The 13,604-nt window shown below is 47.5% G+C and overlaps 1 non-coding gene and 1 pseudogene across 1 annotated transcript; one reads left to right on the top strand and one right to left on the bottom strand.

Moving 5' to 3' along the window:
* Nucleotides 1-5,596: 5,596 nt before the first annotated feature.
* TRNAG-UCC (transfer RNA glycine (anticodon UCC)) lies at nucleotides 5,597-5,669 on the bottom strand. The gene has a single exon. It is a non-coding gene; the product is annotated as a tRNA-Gly (tRNA).
* A 7,272-nt stretch (nucleotides 5,670-12,941) lies between these two features.
* On the top strand, nucleotides 12,942-13,031 carry LOC139186312 (small nucleolar RNA SNORA70; annotated as a pseudogene).
* Nucleotides 13,032-13,604: the final 573 nt, after the last annotated feature.

The following is a 13,604-nucleotide window of genomic DNA, read 5'->3' as shown; positions in this document are numbered from 1 at the left end:
AGTCACTGAACCCGCTTCTAGACACAGAGGATACTGATTTTGAGCAAGGATTTTAAAATTAGATGAATGAAGATTCAAAAAATTGCTCTAACCCCATTTAAGCTGTGTGACCTTGTGTAAGGTGTTGAACTCCTCTTAATGTAGTTTTACCATCTTTTAAATAGGCATGATGGGACCTTTCTGGTGGTCCAGTGGCTAAGACCCTGAGCTCCCAAAGCAGGGGACCCAGGTTTGATCCCTGGTCAGGGAACTAGATCCCACATGGCGTAACTAAGAGTTCACCTGCCGCAACAAAAGATCCTGCATGCCGCAACTAAGACTCGGCATAGCCAGATAAATAAATAAACAAAAAAGGCATGACAATGAACAAAAAAGTCTGTAAAGTACTGAGCGCAGAACATAGCAAACTCCTCATTCAGTACATACGTGTTGTTGCATTATCACTATGACCACACCTCAGTGCAGGTGGCCAGCGTCTGTCCCCTGTTGGCCGCAAAACCCCCTACTCATCTCCCCGACTCCAGCATTTCCCCACACCCTAGACTCTTCCACACACTAGGGCCAGAGTGATCTTCCAGAACACAAATCTAATTGGTATTAAGAAGATACAAAAATCCTCTCTTCCAAAAAAACTGATCATAAATTGTCAAAACCAACTTTGCCTGAGGTCATGAAATTATCCAAAGGCTTGAAGTCATCTGGGAAGCTTATCAATGGCTAAAGCTTGGTAAAAACAGTGAGATTTATGGGGTTAAATTAATTTGCTATATTCCAGTCTTTCCACTTCCAGCTCCATGGTTGCCTTGAAAAACCAGTCATAGTAACACCAGCAACCTGATAGCCACCAGACTGGTGGAGATGGCGCTGGAGTTCCTTTAAAGCTTCATTTCCAGGGACCATCAGTATCTGACCTCTCTGGTAGTTCCCTGCAAGTGTCCACCTGCAAAGCCATCTTTATTTTACCTGACTTGGCGTTCATTCCTTGCAAAAAGCCTTTTCCCCGGGGCAGGGTGGCGGGGGTGGGTGTCGCAGACAGTGGTTGTCAAAAAGAGAAATTAAAGGCAGCAGTTTAACTTTGCAGCTGGGTGCTTTGTGGCCACCTGAGGCAGTGAACAACAGTTGGGACAAACAATTAGCTGACCACAAAGCTTAAAGGGAAAGGCTGAGGAATGAATTTCCAAACGGGCTTTGAAAAACTTCGACATTTTCCTGGGAATCTCGAAGGCCATGTGGACCTGAAGGGCTATGAGTGTGCCCAGAGCTGTGTGTGTTGTTGCTGTTCAGTCGCTCAGTCGTGTCCGACTCTTTGTGACCCCATGGACTGCAGCACGCCAGGGCTATGTAAATGCTCACAAAAGACCTCAAAAGGCCCGAAGCTCTCACCTCTCACCGACCTTGATGCGCTGCACAACCAGGAATTGACAGCTAAGGCATACCTGTCAACTTCCTGGCTGAGCGTTGAAGATGAGCCCCTCCAGGCACAAGGAGCCCTTGGCAACGAATGAGAGATTTATTGGTTATAGAAATTTAAGGAAATCTCTGTCCATTCATTAACTGACCGGTGAGCTAAAGAGTTTTAGTGGCTAAACATGAACAAGATGACAGACTTTACAAAATTCATTCAGAAAAGGTATTAAAACAACAATAGCAACAACAACAACAAACCCTGGAGACAGGGCAGAATCTGATTTTCGGAGTTATGTCACATTGTAATTGTTGCTGTTCAGTCACTGAGTCGTGTCAAACTCTGCAACCCCATGAACTGCAGCACACCAGGCTTTCCTGTCCTTCACCATCTCCCGGAGTTTGTTCAAACACATATCCATTGAGTCAGTAATGCTACTTAACCATCTCATCCTCTGTCACCCCCTTCTCCTCCTGCCCTCAATCTTTCCCAGTACCAGGGTCTTTTCCAATATCACATTCAGTTCAGTTCAGTTCAGTCGCTCAGTCGTGTCCGACTCTTTGTGACCCCATGAATTGCAGCACGCCAGGCCTCCCTGTCCATCACCAACTCCCGGAGTTCACTCAAACTCACGTCCTTCGAGTTGGTGATTCCATCCAGCCATCTCATCCTCTGTCATCCCCTTTTCCTCCTGCCCCCAATCCCTCCCATTATCAGAGTCTTTTCCAGTGAGTCAACTCTTCACATGAGGTGGCCAAAGTAATGGTGTTTCAGCTTTAGCATCATTCCTTCCAAAGAACACATAGGGCTGACCTCCTTTAGAATGGACTGGTTGGATCTCCTTGCAGTCCAAGGGACTCTCAAGAGTCTTCTCCAACACCACAGTTCAAAAGCATCAATTCTTCGGCACTCAGCTTTCTTCACAGTCCAACTCTCACATCCATACATGACCACTGGAAAAACCATAGCCTTGACTAGATGGACCTTTGTTGACAAAGTAATGTCTCTGCTTTTTAATATGCTTTCTACATTACATCATTTTAAATATAATCAAGAAAGGAGGATGATCTTCCCTGGTGGTTCAGTGATTAAGCCCCCAAGCTTTCAATGCAGGGGGCACTGGTTCAATCCCTGGTCAGGGAACTAAGATCACAGATGTCTCATTGCTGCTGCTGCTAAGTCACTTCAGTCGTGTCCAACTCTGTGCGACCCCGTAGACGGAAGCCCACCAGGCTCCCCCGTCCCTGGGATTCTCCAGGCAAGAACACTGGATTGGGTCGCCATTGCCTTCTCCAATTCATGAAAGTGAAAAGTGAAAGTGAAGTCGCTCAGTCGTGTCTTGACTCTTCGTGATCCCATGGACTACAGCCCACCAGGCTCCTCTGTCCTTGGGATTTTCCAGACAAGAATACTGGAGTGGGGTGCTCACAGTGCTGGCCAAATAAATAAATAGCAATTAAAAAAAAAAGGAGGAGGAGGAGAAAATAAGACACAGGTGAAAGGGGAAGTTACCGTGTGCCAGACACTGAGCAAATGCTCTGCACTTGCCAACTCAGATAACTCTCACACCCACCTGCAAAGGTATTGTTCTTATCTTACAGACTATTAAAACCCAGTCCCAGGGGGTTAGCCTGATGTGGTCATACAGCCCGGAAGTGGCAGGGGAGGCAGGGCATGGCCCCCAAGAGTCTGGGCAGAGCACCCCTACTCTCCACCTTTGGGCGGATCTGCCTGGGACCACCTGTTGTGTCTTTAGAACGCCCGTGAGCTGTTTGAGGTAGTCATTAGCTGAATAAATGCTTTTCAGCAGGGGGTAATCATTATATTAATTATCGTAATAATCAGTTTCATCAGGCACTGGGTGCGATGCTTCCTAACAGAATAGAAGCGCTCTCTGTGCTATTCACAGGCCCCCCGGCAGCTTCACACAGCCCTCCAGCTTCACTGGATGTTTGTAAATGCTTACCGACCCAAAGTCCTGGGGCCCCTTGGAAAGTCACGGGAGCAAAGTTCAAGTGCGTGAGTTTCCAAGCATCACCTCTAGGCTTCCATCTGGAGGCAGTGTGATGTTGGCCTCACCCTCGGTCCCCTGTCACCCACAGACCTGTGTTAATGCCAAACTGGTAGATGGAGCCCAAGGGGCCTTTTTTTTTTTAAAACAGCCCAGCTGTGAACTGGTTAATTTTTGCTTGTGTTCCGTAACTCTCAAAGACTTGAATATGTTCAGGGTTAAAAGATTTTCTCAATATCTCTGCCTCCTAGCTAAGAAGGGGTGCAGTATTAGAGTTCACCGTGTGCCATAACCTGAAGGTGACATTCTGACCCAACTTCGGAATAAATAGACTTAAAACAGAATTTCATAAGAAGCAACAATTCCATTATATCTTAAATTTTAAAAGCTTTTAACTTTGTCTTTTTTCTCCCCTCATAACCATTAGTGTTGATGGAGCATGGAAATCATCTGGGGAAACAACAGTGTCCTTTGCTGGCTAATGTTGCTTCCTTTTCCTTACTATTGCGAAATGCAGTTTTCTAATAGATGATGTTTAGTGCTCTCTGTTCACCTCTCTTAAGGCTCTGTTGAGCATGACAAATGTGGGGATGATTGCTTCTAGAGTTTCATTGAGAAGATAAAACAGTAATATATTAAATTTGTATTTAATCAAGTTCTTCTACAAGAGGCCTTTCATTGTTTGGCCTTGTTGACAACATACGAGTTGCCCAGTTTCCGGCTGATGCTACTCTTGCCCTTCAAGGTGCCAGCCACAGTCCAGCCTCTCAGTAGCCTTCTCCATCCGAATTCCCGTAGAGCTGGTGTCCCAGGGTATGCTCACTTCTAACTGTGGGAACAACAGAGCAGTGGTGTGCCCCTCACTGTTTGCGGCAGGAAGGCGTGCCACTTTCGAATCCCCTCTAGCCTGAACTCCATCCCACACGTGAAGGATTGCGAATTCAAGTTCCTGTCCCAGCAACTTGTCATGGAAAGTTTTGGGCTGCAAAACAGCCCATCCTTTTATCTTCAAAGCTTGAAAGCTCTTGGATCTAAGGAAATAGCTTATTTGGGTTGAGAAAAGACAATTTGATTTTAGGATGGTTAAACAGAGGGTTAGTGAAAAATTAAAACCAAACAACTATAAGCCTAATAAAAGATTCAAATGGTTGTAAATCTACTGGTGATTCGTTAACGCCACCTAAAAGCAGGCAGCCTTCTGTAGAGGATGCAATACTGAGGGGCTTGCTGAGTGAGGGGATAGGATGCACCTCAGAGGTTCTGATGAGATAGGTTGGGACAGCATGTGTCAGAGCAGGACTGTGAACACGAGACAATGACATGGTGGTCCAACATATACGTGGGCGTGCATGCGTGCACACACACACAAACTATCCGTGTTTGCAAAAGTTACTTGCCCACTAAGCCAGCAGGACTTCACTAACCGCATGGTCTGCCAGGACTCTGACAGTTTAGGTTTGCCCGCAGTGATTTAAAATCTTATTATCACCAGGCTATTAAATCACTTATTGTGTGACCTTAGACAAAGTGCCCAACCTTTATGAGCCTCAATTTCTTAATCTATGAAACTGATTAAAGAATTCCTTGTAGGCAGGTTGTTGGTGAGGAATAGCAATAATGGCTGAAACATCCAGGGCAGTAAGTGGAACACAGTGAGTGCTCAGTGCACAGGACAAATTGCTATGACTTTTATTCTTATTCTTAATCAGGGGATGAAGATCAGGGATTTGAGGGAAATTAATGTCAACTGTCTTTTTAAAAGAAATGTCCTAGCACTGAAGTAGTTTTTCTTTAAAATGTTGCCTATAGTGTCCTTATTAGAGCTTTAAGACTGTGTATGTGTGTGATAAGTCCTGCTTATGTGTGTGTGCATGCCCACTCACTTAGCTGTGTCTAACTCTTTGTGACCCCCGGGACTGTAGCCTGCCAGGTTCCTCTGTCCATGGGATTTCCCAGGCAAGAATATTGGAGTGGGTCACTATTCCCTTCTCCAGAGGATCTTCCTGGACCAGGGATCAAACCCATGTCTCTTGAGTTTGCTGTATTAGCAGGCAGATTCGTTCTCACTGAGCCACCTGGGAAGCCCCAAACCCTGCATAAATAGCTATTTTTAAATCTTTTATTTTTTAAAGTAATTTTATTTATTTATTGGCCATACCTCAAGGCATGTGGGATCTTAGTTCCCTGACCAGGGATCGAACCTGTGCCCCCTGCAGTGGAAGTGCAGACTCATAACCACTAGACCACCAGGGAAGGCCCTAAATCTTTTAAAATGTGTTGTGATTATATGTTTACAAGAAAGAATGGGACATCAGATTTCTGGTTCCTCAAGTAAAGAGCTTGGAAGTTGCCCCTGTGTTCTAGTAAGTCAAAGCTTAACAGACTGAAAATTCAACAACTCTCTAGGCTGCAATAAGAGAGGGAGGGGGGACACGGGGCAACCACTGCCTGCAAGACTGCAGACCCAGCCGAGCAAGTACAGGAAGCGGCAGCCGCCCGGAGTGGGCTCAGTGGGAGCCAGTGCTGGGACAAAAACCGCAGCCGTGATGTTCAAATCCCCTAGACACTCCATGTAGACAAGTCTGAGAGCTAAAATCTCCAGGGGGATGCCATCAGAGCAGGCCCCCACAGTCTTGCAGGATTTCCCACAGTAAATATCAGAGAAAAGCTCCCTCATGCTCCCAGCAGTGGGAGGGGAAAAGGAACCATGTTAAAATACACCAGACATATATCTCTTGGGACTGACACATACACATTACAATATATAAAATAGATGACGGATAAGGACATAAGTGTAGCACATTGTGCACCCTGGACTCAGTCATATTTCTTTGTGACCCCATGGACTGTAGCCCACCAGGCTCCTCTGTCCGTGGAATTTCCCAAGAATACCGGAGTGGGTTACCATTTCCTACTCCAGGGGATCTTCCTGACCTGGGGATCAAAGCCGGGTCTTTTGTGTCTCCTGCATTGGCAGGCAGATTCTTTACCAGTAGTGCCAGACAATCTTGGCTAGCATAGGGAATTGTACTCAATACTCTGCAATGATCTGTATGGGAAAAGAATCTAAAAAGGAAAAAAGAGTGGATATATATATATAAAAATATATATAACTGATTCACTTTTCTATACACCTGAAAATAACAACATCGTAAATCAACTACAGCCCAATAAAAACTTTTAAAAGAAAAAGAAATACACCATAGCCCTCTGTGCTTCTTTTTTTCTTTTTTTTTTTCCTCTGTGCATCTTAACAATGCCTGCCCTCAGGGGGAACTAGGTAACCAGAGCCTGGCCTGCTGGGGCGTGATCAGGGCCAGACTGCCTGGGGAAGGGAAATCCCCACCTCCACCTGCCCTAGCCATCCTGTGCCTCCTAAAAGAGGAGGAAAAATAAACTGAGAAATACTTGTGAAGCTCACAGTCCAGAGACACAGGCTCAGAGAAACACCGTGCCCCACCCTTCCCCACCCTTCACACCTCACCAACCTATCACTGAGGGCCTGTTTATGGCTGTTCCTTTTTACCCAGCACATCGTGTCTGGCTATTAAGAAAGATCACAAGGTCTACCAAAAGGCAGAAATCACAGCCGAAGAGACGGCGCAAGCATCAGAACCAGACGTGGAAGGCATGTCGGAATGATCAGACCAGGGATTTAAAACAACTCGGATGACTATGCTAAGAGCGCTAATGGATAGAGAAGACAGACACAGGACAGATGGACCGTGTAAGCAGAGAGATGGAAGTCCTGAGAAGGAACCAGAGAGAAGTGCTGGAGATCAAAGGCATTGCAGCAGAAATGAAGAATGTCTTTGATGGGCTTACAGGCAGACCTCGTTTTATTGCACTTCACTTTATTGGGTTATCACAGACCCAAAGAACCACTGGGTGGTTCTTCTTTTATTTTTTTTTTAAACAAATCGAAGGAACCCTCCTGCATAGAACCAGTCTATCTGCACCATTCCTCCAACAGCATTCTCTCACTTTGTGTTTCAGTGTCATGTTTTGGTAATTCTCACAATATTTCAAACTTTTTTCATTATTATTTGTTAGAATGCTGTATAGTCAGAGATCTTTGATGTTCCTACTGTAATTGTTTTGAGATGCCACACACCCACAGTAGATGGAAAACTTAATCAATGGCTCCACCAGGACTGTTACCCTGTCTCCTTCCCTACTTCTTGAGACACAACAATATTGAAATTAGGCCGCTTAATAACCCTACAACGGCCTCTAAGTGTTCAAGTGAAAGAAAGCATTGCACATTTCTCACTTTAAATCAAAGGCTAGAAATGGGGCTTCCCTGGTGGCTCAGGGATAAAGACTCTGCCTGCCAATGCAGGAGATGTTTGATCTAATGCCATGTTTGATCCCTGGTCTGGGGAGATCCCACATACCATGGAGCAGTTAAGTCCGTTCACCACAACTACTGAGCCTGTGCTCTAGAGCTCAGGAGCCACAACAAGGAATAACCCCTGCTCTCCCCAACTAGAGAAAGCCCACTTGTAGCCACAAAGACCCACCACAATCAAAAAATAAACAAATAAGTCAATCTTTAAAAAAAAAAATCAATCAATATATTGGGAATTCCCTGGCAGTCCAGTAGTTAGGACTCCAAGTTCTCACTGCCAAGGGTCCAGGTTCAATCCCTGGTTGGGGAGCTGAGATCCCACAAGTGGTACAGCCAAAAAAAAAAACACCCAATATAATCCATCACATCAACAGACTGAAAAAGGAACACCGGAAGGTTCTGGAAGTTATAGCTCAGGTCTCACCATTCCCCACCACACTGCTTTGGGACTATCCAAGCCCATCTGGTCCCACAGAAAGAGGAAGCAACAGCCCAGCTCTGTGTAGCATGAGCCCCCTGAACCGGGCCGAGCTGGGGATCGATGGAAGCAGGGGGCCTGGCCCCGGAACTGGAGCTCAGCAACCTGAGGGTTTACAGGCACAGCTCTGGGCAGGAACAGAAGCAAGGGGGAGGCTGCAGCGGCTCCAGGTTTCTGTGGTCTACTGGGGAGCTCCCCCCCCTCCCCTCACACTCATCAGGGCAGACACACAAAGGCCTCCATCTCAGTAATACACATCAGCAGAGAGGGGAGTGGACGGGTCAGGGAGACAGAGCTCGTGATCCAAACTGCACCTCTGCAGAGAACAACCACTAGAAGAAAGACATCAAGCCAACAGCACGAATCTCAGGAGCAGAACTTGCGGGACAAATGGACCAAGAGGGAGGTTGACACGTGTGTGTGCTTAGTCGCTCAGTCGTGTCCCACTCTTTGCGACCCCAGGGACTGTAGCCCACCAGGCTCCTCTGTCCATGGGCTTCTCCAGGCAAGAATACTGGAGTGGGTTGCCATGCCCTCCTCCAGGGGATCTTCCCAACCCAGGGATTGAACCCAGGGCTCCTGCATTGCAGGCGGATTCTTTACCAGATGAGCCACCAGGGAAGCCCAAATTGACATAATAAATAGGCTCAAAGAGGTGGGGGAGTACAAATGTAATGTGAACCAGGCAGAGAAGTTATCAAATAGGAAGCAATGCCTGGTCTCCTGAAGGTGGGGCAGGCAGTCACTCCAAGGCCCAGCAAACTTCTCGGCACAGCAGATGGAACTCCACCCCACTTTGTACCTCCCCAGAGAGAGTGGGAGAGGTTCTGGGGGATGCTGTCAACCCTACCCTTCCTTGGATGCTAAGGGCCTCCTCTGCAGACCTTAAGCAGTCCCCCACCACACGTCAGTGAGCTGCAGTGCTGATGTGGAGAATGGCGCACTATTCTGTGAAGAGAGTTTATTTCTTAACCATGGATCTGACAGGGTGATTCTCCAGCCCAAACACGTTCAGTGGCTTTCTGCCATCAGCCAAAGGTTCTCGGAATGACTCATGAGGCTCTTACATTCTGGCCCCAAACCACCATCCCAATTTTTCCTCCTGCCACCGTCCTCCAAACACCTGATGGTTCTGCAACATGAAAGCCTGCATGAAAGATGTCAAAGCACAGAGGCTCCTTCCAGGCACTGATTCTGCAGGTCTGTGATCGCCGCCTGGAACTGCTGGAGAGAAGTGGGAGAAACAGCCGTGGTCCGTGAGCATGCCTGCCTGGGGGCTGGCAAGATGGGGAAAGCTTGCCATGCTGAGAGAAATGAGCTTCAGCTAGAAGCTCCCACACGTAATGTGGTTTTTCATAGCTTCACGCCTCAGAAAATGCTGCTGCAACTGCCTAGAAGGTTCTTCCCCAGTCCATCCACCGATAAAACTCCTACGCATCCTTCAAGACCCCAGCCCCTCACCAGGAGCCTTAATGCTTTATTTTCCGTGAGGCTGCAGTGTGATTTCAGGCATACAACACACGGCGCTGTGGGGTGGTCTATGGACCCATCTCTCCAACAGTGAGCGCTTGGAGGGCAGGGACCAAATTTATGCTGCTCTGAATCCACTGTGCCTGTCATGTAGAGACCATTTAATAGATGCTTGAGTCATTAATTAAATACAGATGTCTAGCTAGCTAATTAATCATAACGGAAAATTATGCTCTACTAGGAGATCTGTCCAGGGTGATTCTTCGGAATTCCTGCCTGAGGGAGAATAGAATTAGTCTAGTCTGGATTATCCTAGAGGTGGGTCAGTATCATTTAATTACAGGCCCTGGTAGGCCTCCTCTGAGCACCTGCCTGTCTGAGACTGAGGCTCTCCCAGAAGGGTCCCCCGGTTTCCACCGCAGAGGCTGCTGCTCCAGCAATGCCGGCCAGTATCCAGCAGGGTGTACATCCAAGATTGAAGCTTTGATTTTCAAATCTCCTAGACCCCAAAGACAACCTTGTTCTGTGGGAGAGAGATTTCATGCTCTTTTATAGGCATAGGACTCCTGCATCTGGCCAGCCATAATGAACAGTTTTCACTATGCATTTCAGTGTAAATAAATAATTTTCAGCTTCCTTGACGGTCAGGGCTGTAGATGGTGTGAGCCCAGGGGTCCTGGGTACCCTTTGCCATCTCGCTTCTCTGTGCATCCTCCCCCACCCCACCCAGCCCCACACGCATCCCCTGGCTGCCTCACCTCTGGTCCAGGTGTTTCCTTGACCTGGAAGTCTCGACCCACTCCCGCCCAGCCCACCCTCTGATGGTAAACACCTACTCATTGATCTTTCAAAACTCAGGTCAATAGATTCATCTCTACCGCTATTTTAGATTCCACATATAAGCAATATCCTATGATATTTGTCTTTCTCTGTCTGACTTATTTCACCCAGTATGCCAAAGGAACATATTTATAAGACAGGAATGGAGTCACAGATGTAGAAAACAAACTTATGCTTCCTAAGAGGGAGAAGGGGTAAATTGAGAGTTTCGGATTGACATATACGACTACTATATATTAAATAGATAACTAGTAAGGACCTGCTGAGGGGCTTCCCTGATGGTTCAGTGGGTAAAGAATCCACCTATAATGCAGGAGACACAGGAGACGTGAGTTCGATCCCTGGGTCGAGAAGATCCCCCGGAAGGAGGAAATTGCAACTAACTCCAGTATTCTTGCCTAGAGAATTCCATGGCCAGAGGAGCCTGGCGTGCTGCAGTCCATGGGGTCGCAAAGAGTCACACACGACTGAGCAACTGAGCGTACACACATGCACACATATATAAACTAGATAACTAATAAGGACCTACTGTATAGCACAAGGAATTCTGCTCAATACTCTGTATGTAATGATCTCTATGGGAAAAGAATCTGAGTAAAATGGGGTCTTCCTTGCAAGGAATGTAAACCTCCTTGGTAGGCTGTAGAGGCCACCTGTGGTTAAGAAAACGATGGAACTCAATCCTGAGGGATGGAGGGGAGTGACGAGCGAGCAGCGGCACAAAAACCCCCATCGCAAGAGCTCTGGGACTTCCCTCGTGGTCCAGCGGTTAAGAATCCACTTGCCAATGCAGGGAATGCAAGTTCAATCCCTTGTCCAGGAAGATTCCCCATGCCACAGGGCAACTAAGCTTGTGAGCCTACAACAACTGAGCCCTCATGCCGCAGCTCCTGAAATCCGCGCTCCTAGAGCCCACGCTTCACACTAAGAGAAACCAACGCAATGAGAAGCCCTCGCACTGAAACTACAGAGGAGCCACTCTCCACGACTACAGAAAGCCTGCTCACAGCAACGAAGACCCGGCACAGCCAAAAATAAATAAACAAAATGCCATCCACTTACAAAAATAAAAAAAAAGAAGAGCTTTGGAGCCAAGTTCCTAAGTCAGTTGACAGAGGAGAATAAGAATGAAAATGGTACTAACTTTGCGTGGCATCTCTTCCATGGTTGTTCTTCAAGAAACAGCTGATTCAGGAGTTGATATTAAGCTTAGCTCTTTTAGGGGAGAGAACCGTCTTTGAAAATTACAGACAGAAAAGCATCTGGAACGCCCTCCCCCTCCCCTAAACCTGGCTTTGATCTTAGCGTCCCCGTCCAGGCTGGGTGGCCAGGAGCACAAGGAATGACACAACAGAGGGACTCACAGAATTACAGAAACAGTGTTTCACAGCTGGCTTAGCTTGTAAAGATTAACTTCGAAAACTAGTAAGTGCGTACCACTTATGTACTGGCCTCTGTTCTAAAGGTGTCACATGAATTATTTATTGAATCTTGCCAACAACCCTCTAGGGTAGCTACTGTTATATTGTTATTCAGTCACTAAGTTGTGTCCGACTCTTAGAGACCCCATGGACTGCAGCATGCCAGGCCTCCCTGTCCATCACCAACCCCCAGAGCTTGCTCAAACTCATTCCATCGAGTCAGTGATACATCCAACCATCTCATCCTCTGTCGCCCCCTTCTCCTCCTGCCTTTAGTCTTTCCCAGCATTGGGGTCCAATGTGTCAGCTCTTCCCATCAGGTGGTCAAAGTATTGGAGCTTCAACATCAGTCCTTTCAATGAATATTTAGGGTTGATTTCCTTTAAGATTGACTGGTTTTATCTCCTTGCAGTCCAAGGGACTCTCAAGAGTCTTCTCCAGCACCACAATTGGAAAGCATCAATTCTTTGGTGCTCAGCCTTCTTTATGGTTCAACTCTCACATCCATATGTGATTACTATTATGATCTCCATTTAATAGATAAGGAACCTGGGGCTGAAAACCGTGTCAACTTGTCCCGGGTCTCCCAGCTAGAGAGAGACAGCTGGGGTGAGCAGCTAGGTAGCGTCCAGCCTCTGGAGCTCCTACTTTTAACCCCATGCCATCCCACCCTCAGCATGGAGGCCAGAGTGAGGGATGCAAGACAGAAGATGGTCACCTCATCCTTGTGGGGTAATGGGAAGACTAAACTGGATTTGGGGGTGACTCTTTGTGGGTAAGGATGGATGAAGGAAAGGAATGAGGAGCTAGGCCATCTCTGGGGGCTCTGGTCCAAAAGGCAGTTGCCTGGGTGGGTGATGACTGAGAGCAGCCAGGGCACCAGTGTGGATGCATCCAGGGAATGTCAAACGTCAGGACTAGGAGACCCGGAAGACAAGGAAAAGCCAAGATGCACCCCAAAGTTGAGGACAGCCGTGGCTGCAAACAGCAGCCTTCTTGGTAGTGTATTCAGTCTGTTGTTGAACAGGTTGCCCTAAGGGACCTTGGAGACAGCTCTTCCCAGTGGACATTCATGACTGGCCTGGTGTCCCCAGTCTAGGCTCCAGCCAGGTATGCGTGGTGCCTTTGGAAGCTCCAGGGCACAGTGGCCAGGGTTCACATTGGCCAAGTCATCATGTCCCTCTGCACCAAGCTGCAGAACAAGGAGCATGTAACTGAGGCCCTCCTCAGGGCCAGGTTCAAGTTCCCCGGCTGTCAGAAGATCCATATCTCCAAGAATTGGGGATTTACTAAGTTTAACGGGGGTGAATTTGAAAACATGATGGCAGAAAATCAGCTCACCTGGGATGGCTGTGGGGTCAAACATGTGGGTAATTGTGACCCCCTGGACAAACGGCGGCCCTGAACTCATGAGAGCCTGGGCGCTGTCCACTCCTTACTCTGGCCCATCAATAAATCAATAAAGTTGAGGACAAGAGCAGACGCCTCAAGGGCCGAAACCCACATGGATGAGGGACTAGGAAGCAGAACCCCAGGTGCAGAACCCCAGACTGGCAGGAGCCTCCATGTGTGAATAATCAGCCAGTTGCAGGCCAGGAGGTCAGGCCAGGTACAAGGAGGGGGCCCGG

This window comes from Bos indicus, chromosome 12 (assembly GCF_029378745.1).
Source record: "Bos indicus isolate NIAB-ARS_2022 breed Sahiwal x Tharparkar chromosome 12, NIAB-ARS_B.indTharparkar_mat_pri_1.0, whole genome shotgun sequence".
Lineage (NCBI taxonomy): Eukaryota > Metazoa > Chordata > Mammalia > Artiodactyla > Bovidae > Bos > Bos indicus.
This window is presented reverse-complemented; position numbering and strand designations above follow the sequence as displayed.